Raw genomic sequence first — 14094 nt, 5'->3', positions numbered from 1 at the left:
TTGTGACCATAGCAGAAATGCAGATTATTAGGAGGCCAGGAATATTTTGCACAACTGATGAGTCTGTATTATTTACTTTGTTCAGACCCCACTTTTCTTTCCGATGGTGATTTAAAATGGTATCCTCTTCGTCAGGATCCTCTTCTCCATTTTATCTTTACAACAACCCTGTGGTGCAGATTAGACTGAGGGTATGACCAGCCCAAAGTCACAGACCAAGCTTCCATAGTGGAGTGGAGAACCTAATCTGGAGGAACCGGGTTTGATTCCCAGCTCTACCGCCTGAGCTGTGGAGGCTTATCTGGGGAATTCAGATTAGCCGGTACACTCCCACACACGTCAGCTGGGTGACCTTGGGCTAGTCACAGCTTCTCGGAGCTCTCTCAGCCCCACCTACCTCACAGGGTGTTTGTTGTGAGGGGGGAAGGGCAAGGAGATTGTAAGCCCCTTTGAGTCTCCTGCAGGAGAGAAAGGGGGGATATAAATCCAAACTCCTCCACTCTTCCTCCTAAGTTGGGTCTAACCACTATGTCCACTTTATGCCCATGTTGTGCCGTGCAGAAGGCCTGCCAATATACAACAGACCGAGTTCCCCAGTTTCCCCCAGAGAATAATGATGCTGATTTTTACTTTTTTAGCTCAGAATGGAATGAAGCCTGCATTCCCTCCATTTTTCCCCCTCTTGTGCTTCCTTAATTGGACAGTGGGGAAAAGAAGCACGTGTCTCTGAAAGAAATATCATACTGTTAATCAGTGCTGAGAAATTGGGGGTGGGGGTGGGGCGGACACGAAATATTACCATACATTCACTGGCCATTTTTTTCTTTCAACTCTATCCCAACTCTATCAAAAAAAAAGCCTAATATTGTCTTACATGAAACAAAAAGGGTCCCAATAGAGGATATAGAGGAGCTTGGCAGTGGGCCACACATATATACACCCAAGCCCAATAGAAGAGAAAGATGGGGTGCAATCAAGAAAATGCATGTGAGAATCTCCAGCAGGGCTCTGTATGGTCCCGGAGGTCATCTTTTGAGAACCACCAAGTATTGACCTACGGGCGACTTCATATCTCCTTCGCAGCCTGATCTTTTTTGATTTTTTGTAAGCACACCCCATCTGTAAAATGGGAATTAATCCTTACAGGTTTCCTATAAGGCAGGTAGAAGAAGAAGAAGAAGAAGAAGAAGAAGAAGAAGAAGAAGAAGAAGAAGAAGAAGAAGAAGAAGAAGAAGAAGAAGAAGAAGAAGAAGAAGAAGAAGAAGAAGAAGAAGAAGAAGAAGAAGATCTCATAGACTGAAAGCGCTATTGTTTTTTTTTAAATATTCAACACTTCTAAGCATTCCTTAATATTCAAGTCTAACCAAATAATACATAATGCTCGACAGATGAAAGGGCGGGCCTGTTCTCATAGGAGTGGGCATGCATTTCATGGCTCAGGTAATCAGAGCATTCCATGGCAGCAAGCAAGTCACCCCAGTGGTGTCATCAAGTGAATTCCTGTAGGAGCTTTTCCAAATGAGTGCCTGGCTGTCAGTTATTCCTATGGAGAAGGTCAAGCATCACACTTAGAGTCACCTTCTGGGGAGAAAAAAATGTTTCCTCAGTGCCTGACTGACATAGATTGCTATGACTCAGATGGATTATGTTAATGTGTCTGCATTCAACCCTTTGTACCCCAATTTTCTCCCCGAGAATAGTAGAAGAGAGTCATTAGTTTCAACAGTGTGGTCATCACTGGGCTCAGCTGATTGCACACATGTGGTCTGGTCATTAACAAGCCCTCTCTGTACATATACTGTGTGTGTTAAGTTCTGTCAAGTCACTTCTGACTCAAGGTGACCCTATAAATCCATGTCTTCCAAAAGGTCCTATCATTAATAGCCTTGCACAGGTCTTACAGACTGAGGGCCACGGCTTCCTTCAGAGTGTCAATCCATCTCAGGTTGGGTCTTATCTGCTGCCTTTGACTTTTCCTAGCATTATTGTCTTTTCCAATGAATCGTGTCTTCTCACTACGTGATCAAAGGACAACAAAGTAATAGGAGAGAGTTTGAATTTACTCCCCATTTTTCTCAGTTGTCAGGAGTCTCCAAGCTTAATTCCTCTCCCCACAACAGACACCTTGCGAGGTTTGTGAGGCCGAGAGAGTTCTGCGAGAACTGTGACTAGCCCAAGGTTACCAACAGACATCGTGTGTAGGAGTGGGGAAACAAATCCAGTCCACCAGATTAGAGTGTGCCGCTCATGTAGAGGAGTAGGGAATCAAACCTGATTCTCTAGATTACAGTCCACCACTCTTAACTACTATATCACACTGGATCTCACGGTACCCACCATAATATGAAAAGAGGAATGTTCATATCAGGGAGTGTGAGCAAATGTGGTGTTCTAGGTCCAAGGGCAATGGGAAGATCACCCAGAATCCTTTGGGGAAGGCTCAGCAGTACAGCACAAGGTTTGCATGCAGAAGGTCTTTGGTTCGATTCTTGACACCTCCAGTTAAATGGATCTTGGGTAGCAGCAGAGGTGGGATCCAGCGGGTTCTCACAGGTTCCCGAGAGTAGGTTACTAATTATTTGTGTGTGCCGAGAGGGGGTTACTAATTGGGATTTTGCCACGTGATTTTTGCCTTAGTTACGCCCCTCCTCTCAGCAGTAGCGCACAGAACTTGAAGCAGGAGTCTAGCAGGAGGTGCAGCGGCGTGTGTGGCAGCCTGCACCTGCGTGCATTCGTTTCCCGCCCAAGGACCGGCGCAGTGGCTGCATCCTTGCCACAGCCCTGGCCAGGAATGCCCCGCCCCCAGAATGCCCGTCCATGCTCCCATCGTGCGTCCTCGGCCAGATCCCAGTCTGGCTTTACGCCTGTTTGATTCCTCCTTCCCACCACCATCGGAACCTGTTACTAAATTTTTTGGATCCCACCACTGGGTAGCAGGTGCCAAGTTAGGCCTTTCTTCACTTAAGACCCTGGAAAACTGAAGCCACAGACCTGGGCTAGATGGGCCCCGTGGCCCGATTCTGAGCAAGGCAGCTTCATGTGTTCCTCAAAAGCCTGGTCCGCTGCCAACTCTTCCCTCTTCCTTCCCTGGTTGCTTTGGCAGTTGCCAAGCAATTCTGCAGAAATAGAAGCTCCTCTCGTTCCGAACCAGCTTCTTCCCTCTGATTCATTCTGTTAACGAAGGGGGGATGTCACCAGCCTGGGTGGTGGTACCGCTGAGCAAATGCAGCGTGAGGAGAGAGAGGAGGCCGGCTGCAGGCAAAAAAGCACAATTGTACCCAACAAATGTCTTGGCAATCAGATCCCCGAGGGTGGGGAACGGGGGAGAGGAAACGTCTGCAAAACAGAACAGTGTAGGTCAGCACCGGCTCTTCAGACACATTCTAAATGCAGTTCATAGACGACACAGAGCAACAGTGACAGACGTCACTTAATTCAGGCACCAAACCAGTTTGGAGAGACAAGCAATCCTAAAAGCGTCTCCAATCTAAACCCGCTGATTTCAATGGGCTGAGATTGGAACATCTCCATTTTATGCAGAATGGCACTGTTAAGTCTCTCACCGCCATGGTTTTTTTTCTGGGTATCCTACCCCCCACTCCACCCCTGAGAGCATAAAGGCTGGCTGAACTCTTGCTTTTTTTTTTTTTGAATTACAGTTATTTTCAAGCGATTAAGAAACAGGCAGTACTACTTTTTCTATTATCAGCTGGCACACTTTTTCAGATTGATGTTTGGCAAAAAAAAACAACCCCACAATTACAAAATAAGTGTGCAGCCAGGCCCTTTGAAGGAATCTACCTGTTTTTTGGAGAGAGAACGAGAGGATGTTATCAGTGGCAGCTCAGTGTGAAGGTTGGAACAGAAAACGATGACTAGTTATATTTGACGGGTGCACATTAGCCGTAATGACGGAGGGTTGGCTATGTTAGCCTTTTGCAGCAAAAAATAAAGGGGAGCCGCTGAGACGCTTGTTTAGATCTACGGTGGAGATTCGCCGATCAATTGGTGCAGCAGAATCTTCATGATAGGCGATTGAAATGGCCATTCAAGGCACTGCAGCTTAAAGTGTTGGCTTTTAAAGACAGCTTACCATACACCCACCTGTCTCTCTCTCTCTCTCCACCCCCCTTTAAACAAGGATTTCGCTTCTTTCCACATAACTCCGTTGTTTTTTTTAAAGCATTTCAGTCAGGGAAGGAGGCGGTTAGAGCAAGGAAAGAGAAAAAAGAAACATGCTTATGCAGTTCTGGTACATACCGGCTTTTTATCTGTGGATTTTATTTACCATGAATTCGATTTCTGGACTAGAGGAACGCTTGTTATGATGGATGGGAAGGACGGGAACATGTCAGTACAATGTGATGCTGGTATGATCTACACCAGGGGTGGGCAATTATTTTTTCCATGGGGCCGCATAAGAAACAGAAAATATTGTGGAGGGCCGGGCCAAAAGGCAGGGGGGTGAGGCGCCTTTGAAAGCCCCGCAGAAGCCGGCAGCCAAGGCAACCGGCTTCTGCGTTGCTTTCAAAGGCGCCTCGCTCCCCAGCAAGGCAGGGGGGCCAGTCAGGGTCATCCAGCGGGCCGGATGTGGCCCGCGGGCCGTATAATGCCCAGGTCTGATCTACACGGACATATATTGGCCCACCTCCTTTATCCCTGATGGTTCCCAGATCACACAATGTCATGTATGATGGACAGGATTGGACCCCACTGTACCATCAATCTCAGCAGCAGCAGAGCCTAAGATACAGGCATCATTCACCTATATCAGGGAAGATAAAAGATAATGGAATCCATAAACTGGCGTGTATCTGTATTTGCTACTCAGAGGTGGGGTCCAGCAGGTTCTCACAGGTTCCCGAGAGTAGGTTACTAATTATTTGTGTGTGCCGAGAGGAGGTTACTAATTGGTGATTTTGCCACGTGATTTTTGTCTTAGTTACGCCCCTCCTCCGCTCCTCAGCAGTAGCGCGCAGAACTTGAAGCAGTCTAGCAGGAGGTGCGTGGCAGCCTGCGCCTGCGTGCATTTGTTGCCCGCCCAAGGACCGGCGCAGCGGCTGCATCCTTGCCACAGCTCCGCCCAGCAATGCCCTGCTCCCGGAATGCCCAGCCATGCCCCCGTCGTGCCCCGCCCAGCCCCATTGGCGCTATGCCACTGTTGGAATCCCACCACCATGGGAACCTGTTACTAAAATTTTTGGATCCCACCACTGTTGCTACTGATAATTACATCTGCAAGGTCCTTGAAGCAGTACAATATATTTCTGTCTCATACAGTTTAAACTTTTAATTAATAGAGAGCTGGTGAAGGATGTTGAAAGTACATCAGTGAAGCAAATAACTGAATGGATTTAATGTTTAGGCACTATCTGTAAACTTCTAAAGTTGGATCACCATCTTGGGTAATCCTTCATCACGTTTCAAGAAAGTTTCAGAAAGTAACACCCATTATGTTTGAAAATTCCCTCGTGTATGTCAGATCGTTATACCATAAAAAAGAAGCAAACAGCTAAGACCGGCAGTAGTGAAGGAGGGGAAGAGCACGATAAGGCTCAGTACTAAGATTTGTAGGATAGTTACTAATCCTGAACAATAAATAGTGATTCACTATTTGTTCATTTGAGAACACAGAGGCCAAAGCAAAGTGTTCAAGTCAGTTGCTTTCCCCTACTGCATTCAATATTAACATTTGAAGAACAGCAATCGGTTCCAAAGCATCAGATAACCCTGTTCTAGTAATATATGCAAATGGAGGCCAATCTCCACTAGAATGTCTTCAAGCAGTTGTGTATGCAGGTAGACAACTATGTGTAGAAAGACTGGTAAGACATAAGAGGTCAACAGGCAGCTATCTCTGACTACAGCTGCTGGAAAAAAGTACAGTCTTAATCGAAGAGAAGGTTGCCACCATTTAGTACAGTGAAAGTGCAATTCGCGAGTGGCAGGAGGTTAAAAGGGCGGTGGTGCCAGTGTGACCTTGCTGCCGGCGTAGTTGCCAGTCCAGATGGCAGGGGCGCTGTGTGACTCCGTGGCGCCCAAATGCAAAAGCTGCTACTGTGCCAGCACTGTTCAGCTGCAAGAGCCCACGCTGTCACCAGTGGGGACATTATTTATCATTACAATGATTTCTACCCCGCCTTTTTCTGGAAGACATTCTGGGGGCATTCCTGGGGGTGGAGACAACTTTGGTCAGTTTCCTGAAAGCTTTCAGCCTGGGAACACCCCTTTCAGTTGCTGATGATTTACACCAGCAAAAGACCAAGCATAGCCCATTGGAAAACAATGGCAAGTTTGGGTCTTTTGATGAGTTTCATCTTCTCCAAGCCTCCCCATTCCTCATTGGGGGCAGCCCTTGACCACAGCGAAATTGCCTCCTCCCCATGGATTTCACTGATAGGCTGAGGAAGTTGTGTTCTCTTTTGCCCCCATTCCCTGTACACAGTTACACAGAGAAATCCAGTCATACGGACTTGCTCCGATGTCTTGTTCTTACAAACAGCTCACAAGGGGGAGATCCAATTCAGGCTTGTTCCATTTTATTTACTTTTTAAATTATAAACATACTGATACATCTATACGTACTAATTAAAAATTTACAGAATCTTTTAAAAAATCTCATAACTTGAGATATAACAATTCATATGTCAAACCACAGATTTCCAACAAACATCAGATTGTTCTCTTCTTTAAAATTCAGTATAACTGAAAGCTTAATACATTCAGTATAACTGAAAGCTTAATACATTCAGTATAACTGAAAGCTTAATACATTTATATTGTTCAGTCCTTTTGTCAACATTATTCCTTTTGGGGCATAAGCTGTCTTTTCCGATATCTAGATGAGGAGCAGTAATTTAGTACATCATGACATTAGAGAAGCTGTTCAGGAACAGAAATTAAGCCTATATCAAGGACCACAAATGTTACGTGAACCACAAGTCTCCAAAACCACTGGACTCTTAAAACAGTTCCACCGTAAACACCAACAGCATGTGTATACATGCTGAGAGCACCAAAAATTTTCCCAGTTTTTCTTATGAATCTTGGCTATTCTTAAAGATCAATGCTACTAAACTGTGCTACTGAACTGCAATTTTGACGGTGTTCGAGTTGCAAGCTAACTTCAAAAGCAGATTAACAGTACATCCAAGATCTCTGTTCTATTTATTCATACCACTATTTGAGATTTATTTTCCAATCTTAACAGCATGCATATCAGAGAAAGATACCTCCACTACCTTTTAAAAAATAGATTTTTTAGGAGCCCATTTCTCAGTGTTACACCTTTTACTTTAAAGACTGCAGGACTCAACTTGGCCAAAACAGACTGTTAAGTTATAACTAAATTATTATAGATTAAATTACAATAACATGCAAACCCAAATTCTGACCATAATCTAAAACAGCCAGATTCTGAACACATTTTGAAATCAGTAGATCTAACAACAGATGCAAGAAGGAAGATATGTACAGACAATTTACTGCTATATGTGGACTTCTAATGGTCCAGTCCAGAGGGGTATGCGTGAATCCACTTGTGGAGATGGCAAAGGCATACGCTGATGGATTTGCCCCCCCTCCCCGAGCATTTACCCCAGTGGAGGGGCAAACATGCAAACAATCCATGGTCCTCTGGCATGTCCAAACATGGCGCTGGGCACCACACCAGTACTACTGTGCCACTGCTGGCTCTGTCGGCACAGCAGGGGCATGACAGAGGCATGCCGGGGTGGAGCTAATATTAGTTGGCTTCCTTCCCAAGTTTGCAGCCAATTATGCCATGGCCTGAGGAGTGAATATATGCCACCCCTTTAGACGGAGTAAGTCCATTCAGCCCCATTGAGAGTTTTCCGGTAGCAGGTGTTTTTTTTAAAATCTTCTGCCTCCCTGCGCTGCTGGAAAGCCCTCTGGAGGTGGCACAGTGGAGTGGTTAGCGGCACCATTCCTGGCTGCCTCGGCTCTGGATTGGGCTGCCCGTATTCAATTGATTATCTCTGAGATAATATTTCCCTTTCCTTCTTAACCTGTAAGAGGATGTCCAGTTGTAGCTTTAAAAAATGTTTGTTCTATGAGAGTGATGACAAAACTTCACCATGTTTTGCCCAATTTAAAAGCCAAGGCAATTTAGATCCCTCACAGGAAAATTAGTTTTGGATTTCCAATCCCTATCAACTCGCTTTTCCTGTGCAGTGCTTGAACTGGCTTGCAACTTTTAGGACTGTACCATTTTAGACTGCAAGTGGGGTTCAGGTCAGTCAATGTTCCTCCATATTAAAAATAAATAAATAAAAGCCAGTACGTAAAGGTAAATGCCAAGTATAATTCTCGCCCCATGGAACATTTCAGTGGATGATATACATCCCCAAATGGCCTCCACGCTACTCCAAGGAATGGGGAAACCCCTAAGAGCAGCATTTCAGCATGTTTGTTTATAAATAAGAGCATTCTGTCACATGAAACTGTGACTGACAGGAGGCTGTTTTGCCTTTGAAGGGAAAATCAGCCACTCAGCTGAGCCTACAGGAGAGCTGCTCCAGCATCCAAGCAACTTTGAGAAAAGACATAAGATGTTGGAGGAGAAGGGAGACTTGAGTTCTACCCCAGGGAGAGATCAGGGACAGCTCGGGAAACAGAGCAAGCAGAGTGAAGGGTAGCTCAGCTTGGTAGTGTGGCAGGATGGTTTGGCTTTATCTCTGGGAGAGAAAAGAGCGTTCCACTGTTGGCCCTGTCTATGGTGATGAGCAGACATTGGACCATTTAGTCCAACTCTAGAGAAAGGGCAGGCTCCTGTGGGTGGAATCCTGTGTAAGGATCCAAGCTAGTGGCTAGTAAATAGGAGTATGTTTGTGCCTGAAAGCATTAAAGAAAAGTCTTAACTACTCTCTGAAGTCATAACCAGTTTAAATTCTTTTGCCTCAGCCAGGTTTCTATTTTGTGTACCTAGAGACCTGTGCTGCTAGTTTGTTTCTTTAAAACGACCTTGCGAATAAAAAAAAATCTTCTCAGTTGTTTATATATTAATCCAGGCTCTGCGATCTCAGTAATCTTCTTGTGCCTCGCAAATTTACCTCACAGCAGCAAACCCAAAACCTATACGCTCACTGCTGAAGAACGTCTTGAAACTGAGGAATAGATCCGTAGTTCAAAATGAAGCCAGATCCCAAAAATCTGAGGAGGCTGCGTGCATCCCAACAGCAGGGACAAAAGGCTTGTCAAGAAACCCCTATCTGCAGTAAAGGCAAGAAACAGGTTTGCATCTCAAACGCTGTTTTGCAAGAACTTGATCTAAGCACAAAGAAGGCAATTGCAAAGTATCCTATCCTGGATAGGTTCTGAGCATGTTCTCAACCTTCCTAATGCCGTAACCCTTTAATACAGTTCCTCGTGTTGTGGTGACCCCCAACCCTAATATTTATCCATTTTGCAGATGGAGAACACTGATGCAGAGTGTCTCAGGCGACCCCTGTGAAAGGGTCGTTCGACCCCCAAAGGGGTCCCGACCCACAGGTTGAGAACCACTGTGCTAGATCATCATGCCCACTAGATAAGCTTCCATGCCTTTGGGGTATCAAACATCTATTTAAGTCCTGCTCGCTTGTGGACTGAGGAGTAAATGTTGAATTGTGGGAACTACTCAGCCAACAAACCGCATCCCTTCACAGCAGAATAAAAGAAAATGCTGAGAGGCTGTAGAGTACAGTGGTCACGGTATTGTACGTTGACTGCTGATATCTTGGAACAGGTCTTTGTTGTGTTGTTATGTTCCCTCATTACCTCTCAGTCCAATTCCACTCACAGGATTGTTGTGGGGGAATTAAATGCAACAACCCCATATAAGCCACCCAGAATTCCTTGGAGGATGACTGGGATATTAATGGGACAAACCAACTGGATTTCACGCAGAACCGTCTGCTGTGAAATGGCTCTTGGTGATATCCCATAATAAAATCGAATCTGTGCGCATCTTTTTTTTCCCAGGTGCCATGAAAAAAACAAGTTGCTTATTCAAGAGAAGTGGCCATTTTCTGCACCAAGCGGGCAAGGTTTCGACTGAAGCAAACCAAAACAAAAAAAAACAAAAAAAACCCCAAGCCAACAGTGGTTTAGAAATCTGCTTGTCTATAGCCCATGTGGACTAAGCCACTGGATCAGGACATTCAAGATTCAACTTGGCTCTGGAGTGCCTTAGATTCTCCAAGCCTGAGTTGGATACACTGAGAGACCAGGGTTGGCAGAGATACGGAAGGAGCCTTGGAGCTAGCAAAAGCGTTCTTAAGAAGAAGAAAAGTTTGAATTTATATCCTCCCTTTCTCTCCTGCAGGAGACTCAAAGGGGCTCAGAATCTCCTTGCCCTTCCCCCCTCACAACAAACACCCTGGGAGGTAGGTGGGGCTGAGAGAGCTCCCAAGAACTGTGACTAGCCCAAGGTCACCCAGCTGGCGTGTGTGGGAGTGCACAGGCTAATCTGAATTCCCCAGATACGCCTCCACAGCTCAGGCGGCAGAGCTGGGAATCAAACCCAGTTCCTCCAGATTAGATACATGAGCTCTTAACCTCCTACGCCACTGTTGCTCCTACGCTCCACTGCTGCTCCTGCTTACCTCTCCTCTTGCAATACAGAAATTTATCTCAACATTAGGTGCATTAAAAATGGGCTTAAAGCGCAGTCCTAAGAAGAATTACTCACTTCAATGGACTCAGAAGGTTGTAACTTTCTTTAGGCATGTACTGTAAAATCTATATTGGATGGTATCTGTAGGTCTTCTTATCTAGCTGGGTATCATTAACTCCGTAGAACCTAATCAGAATTTTATTGTATAACCCCTTTAGGGTAGGATACTTGCACGAAGGCATTCAGTGTCTTCCTGTTCTAACTATCATCTTGACAAAACATAGTACAATCTGATCTTCTAAGAATACTTGTATGAAAAAATTTTTAAAGCCCTTAGTTGGAGAGAATTGGTACTCTTGTGAAAAGTCACTCTTACACACCTTGAGTCCTAGGATCAAGCAAGGTGTACATCTAAATCAGCAAACTCACAAAGACAAAGCAAAGTGGAGAGGGTCGCTCTGCATGCTTGATCAATTGTTGAAAAATGAAGTAAAACACCACCAGCAAGCTGAGTGTATCTTTTTTCATTTATTAGTACAGTGGAACCTCGTTTTTCATTGCCTTTGGTTTTCATCGGTTTTGGCTTTCATCAGTTTTTTCAGTGAAAAATTTGTCTCGGTTTTCATTGATTTGCAGTAAGGTGCGGGGGTTTGTGGAGAAAAATCACCCGGACAAAGCTGTCGCAGGCTGTGTCTGCAACTTGTTTAATGACAATGTCTTGCCCCATTTCAGAGAAATCTTAAAGAGGCATCAGAAACAGACCTCTTAGGACAGCTTTCTGGTGTGACATTGGTCCACTGGCTCTGAAGCTGGTCCTACTGGTTGTTACTGTTTTCAGCATTAAACACTATGTTTATTCACCCAAAAATGCGTTTTTGGTATGTTTTTTGGAGTGCCTAGAACGGATTAATTGGATTTACATTGATTCCTATGGAAAAGTTTGCCTCGGTTTTCGTCAGTTTCGGTTTTCATCGATTCTTTTTGGACAGATTAACGAAAACCAAGGTTCCCCTGTATATGCATTAGATGTCAGGGATGCAGACCTGACTCTGCAGCATCACTTTCCTTAAAGATAAATGGCCTATTAACAGAAAGGGCATTACAGACATAACAACATGCGGTTCAAAAGGGGGGAAAGAAGTGGGGGGGGGAAAGAGTTTTCAGAAATGAGATTTAGAAAATTACATTCCCATCTCTCCCATTCCCTTCCTTCCTAAATTGCAGTCAATTTCTTCTAGTGTATCTACTAAGTATAGTACATCTGAGTACATTCCCATTTCTCCCACTCTCTTCCTTCCTAAATTGCAGTCAATTTCTTCTAGTGTATCTACTAAGTGTAGTACATCTGAGTACATCTGAGACTGAGTGTATCTGAGACTGAGTGTATCTACTAAGAAAGATCTATCTTACACTTAGGGGACTGGGCAATGGAAAGAATCGAATGCTATCAGGATTCCCAGTGCTTGTTTGCTTTTCATTGATTTAACCTCTTTCAGGAGAAGCTTAAGGATATTTGCTAATGATCCATATGGAAACTGAGTGCCTACCTAGCTGATACACTTTTGGAAAAGGGAAAAAAAAGACCAAACTCAGCCACAGATACCAAGATTGCCCCCTTCCATATGCACTGGTGTTCACAAATGCCTCAGCTGGAGTAGATCTGCTCTTCATACGTTCCCCTAATACGACAACATGGCAGAGAACCAAACTGCTATGTTTCAGAAGACGACGTTACCAACTTGTCTTCATGACAGAACACTGAGTAGGTATAAAACTGCAACAGTCTCTATGCCAGGTTTTTTGGTTTTTTTTTTAAAAAGACTCCCTGCCTCTAAGATGAAAGCTTAATTTGATATTTTTGTAGTTATATAACAGTAATATTTTGTGACATTTTGTATTGTGACACTATAGATGAAATTGTCATCGGACTGACACCCTTTACTGTTTATTCCTTAATTGCAACTGTTAACAACACTGCAGAGAAGCGTGCTAATCTGCCATCACATATTATGAAAACAACGTTATTGTTACAAACACCAACACCCACTCAACAGGATAGTTCTAAGATGGCAGTTTCTGTTAAAAAAAAAAAATTAGAAAACCTGATTAGTTTAATGGGCAGCAGGGGGATGAAAAAGTTGACAGCAAACTTCTAGCAGTTTTATTTTAAAATGGGGAGAAAAAAATACGAAACGGCATTTCGGTTGGAATCCTTGGGCAGTACAAGTTGCATAACTGAAATGTAGAAGAACGCAAAAGAAAGCAGTGCAGACAGGTAGATTTTTCTTGAAGATGTATTTAAGCCTCTCACCACTGTGGGCCAATTTGAAAAAAAAAACATGCGGTTGGTGGCGTGTCTGTTCCTTCGGCGGGTCATTCACTACCCTCCGGGCCTCTTTGCCACCTTCTGCTCTCAGCCCCTCCTCCAGAGTGTTAAGTAGTCCAGGTGCTGCTTCCCCACTTCTACCTGCGGGTGTGGTGCCTCTTGAGCTTCTCAGCCAAGGAAATGAAGAGAACTGCCCACTTGACAAGAGGTGTTCTAAGACGAGCCCATCGCAGCAACGGAAAGCACAGGGACATATCATATGAGACAGCCTTGCTACCTCCTATCAGAGATGGGTCACTGGGTGCTTGCTGACCCCACCTACACCAGTGTGAGGGAAAGCGATTTCTGCCACAGTCCCATTTCTTGCTGCAGGAAATATTGCTTCCATCAAGCACAGACCCAGCCTCTCTATGCACAAAACATCAGAAACAAATTAAACACAACCCCCCCACCCCCACCCCGCAACTAAACAAACAAAAACCAACCCCAGTCACTTTTGGGAAGATCTCCCTAAGGCCCTTTCCGTACAGCAAATGTATAATGGGTTGCAGTCGGGATAAAGTAACCCGTTTCCCTGTTTTTGTGTTCACATGCCTCCATGCAGGCAGTGATTGGAGCCCACGGAAACAGTCCAGGTTGATGTTGTGCCTTTGCATAGAGACTCTTTTTATATTTACTTTCCACCCATGCGTAGCTACGCAGCCATGCACAAATGAACCCCCACAGCCATGCTGATGTCTCAACATACGACCATCTGCATCTGCGAAATTTTTTAAAAAGGAAAATGAAGGCAGATAAAGAGCCTCCTGCACGGCCATTCGCTCGCAAGCAGCCACAACCCGGGATTTTTGAAAAGATTCGCGAATAGCACGATTAAAAAACCCGGTTTTGGGGAAACAACACAGGGCAGACTCATTTTATGGGTGGGATCTGTGCGAAGTTCCCAGCCAAAATGTTTTTTTTTACTGTCCTACACCTGTGTTTATTGGCCCATGCAGAGGGGGCCTAAAGTTTGTTTACTGACAACACTCATAATTATTCATTAGTTGATGAAGAAAAATGAGCAGCCAGCAAATTATGGGGTGATGTAGGTCTCTATAGTTGTGCAAATCAAAGAAAGAAATAAGAATGTGAGAAGGTCTAGGACAGAGGT

This window comes from Sphaerodactylus townsendi, linkage group LG03, assembly GCF_021028975.2.
Source record: "Sphaerodactylus townsendi isolate TG3544 linkage group LG03, MPM_Stown_v2.3, whole genome shotgun sequence".
Lineage (NCBI taxonomy): Eukaryota > Metazoa > Chordata > Lepidosauria > Squamata > Sphaerodactylidae > Sphaerodactylus > Sphaerodactylus townsendi.
The sequence above is the reverse complement of the archived record's forward strand: the minus strand, read 5'-3'. Positions refer to the sequence as shown.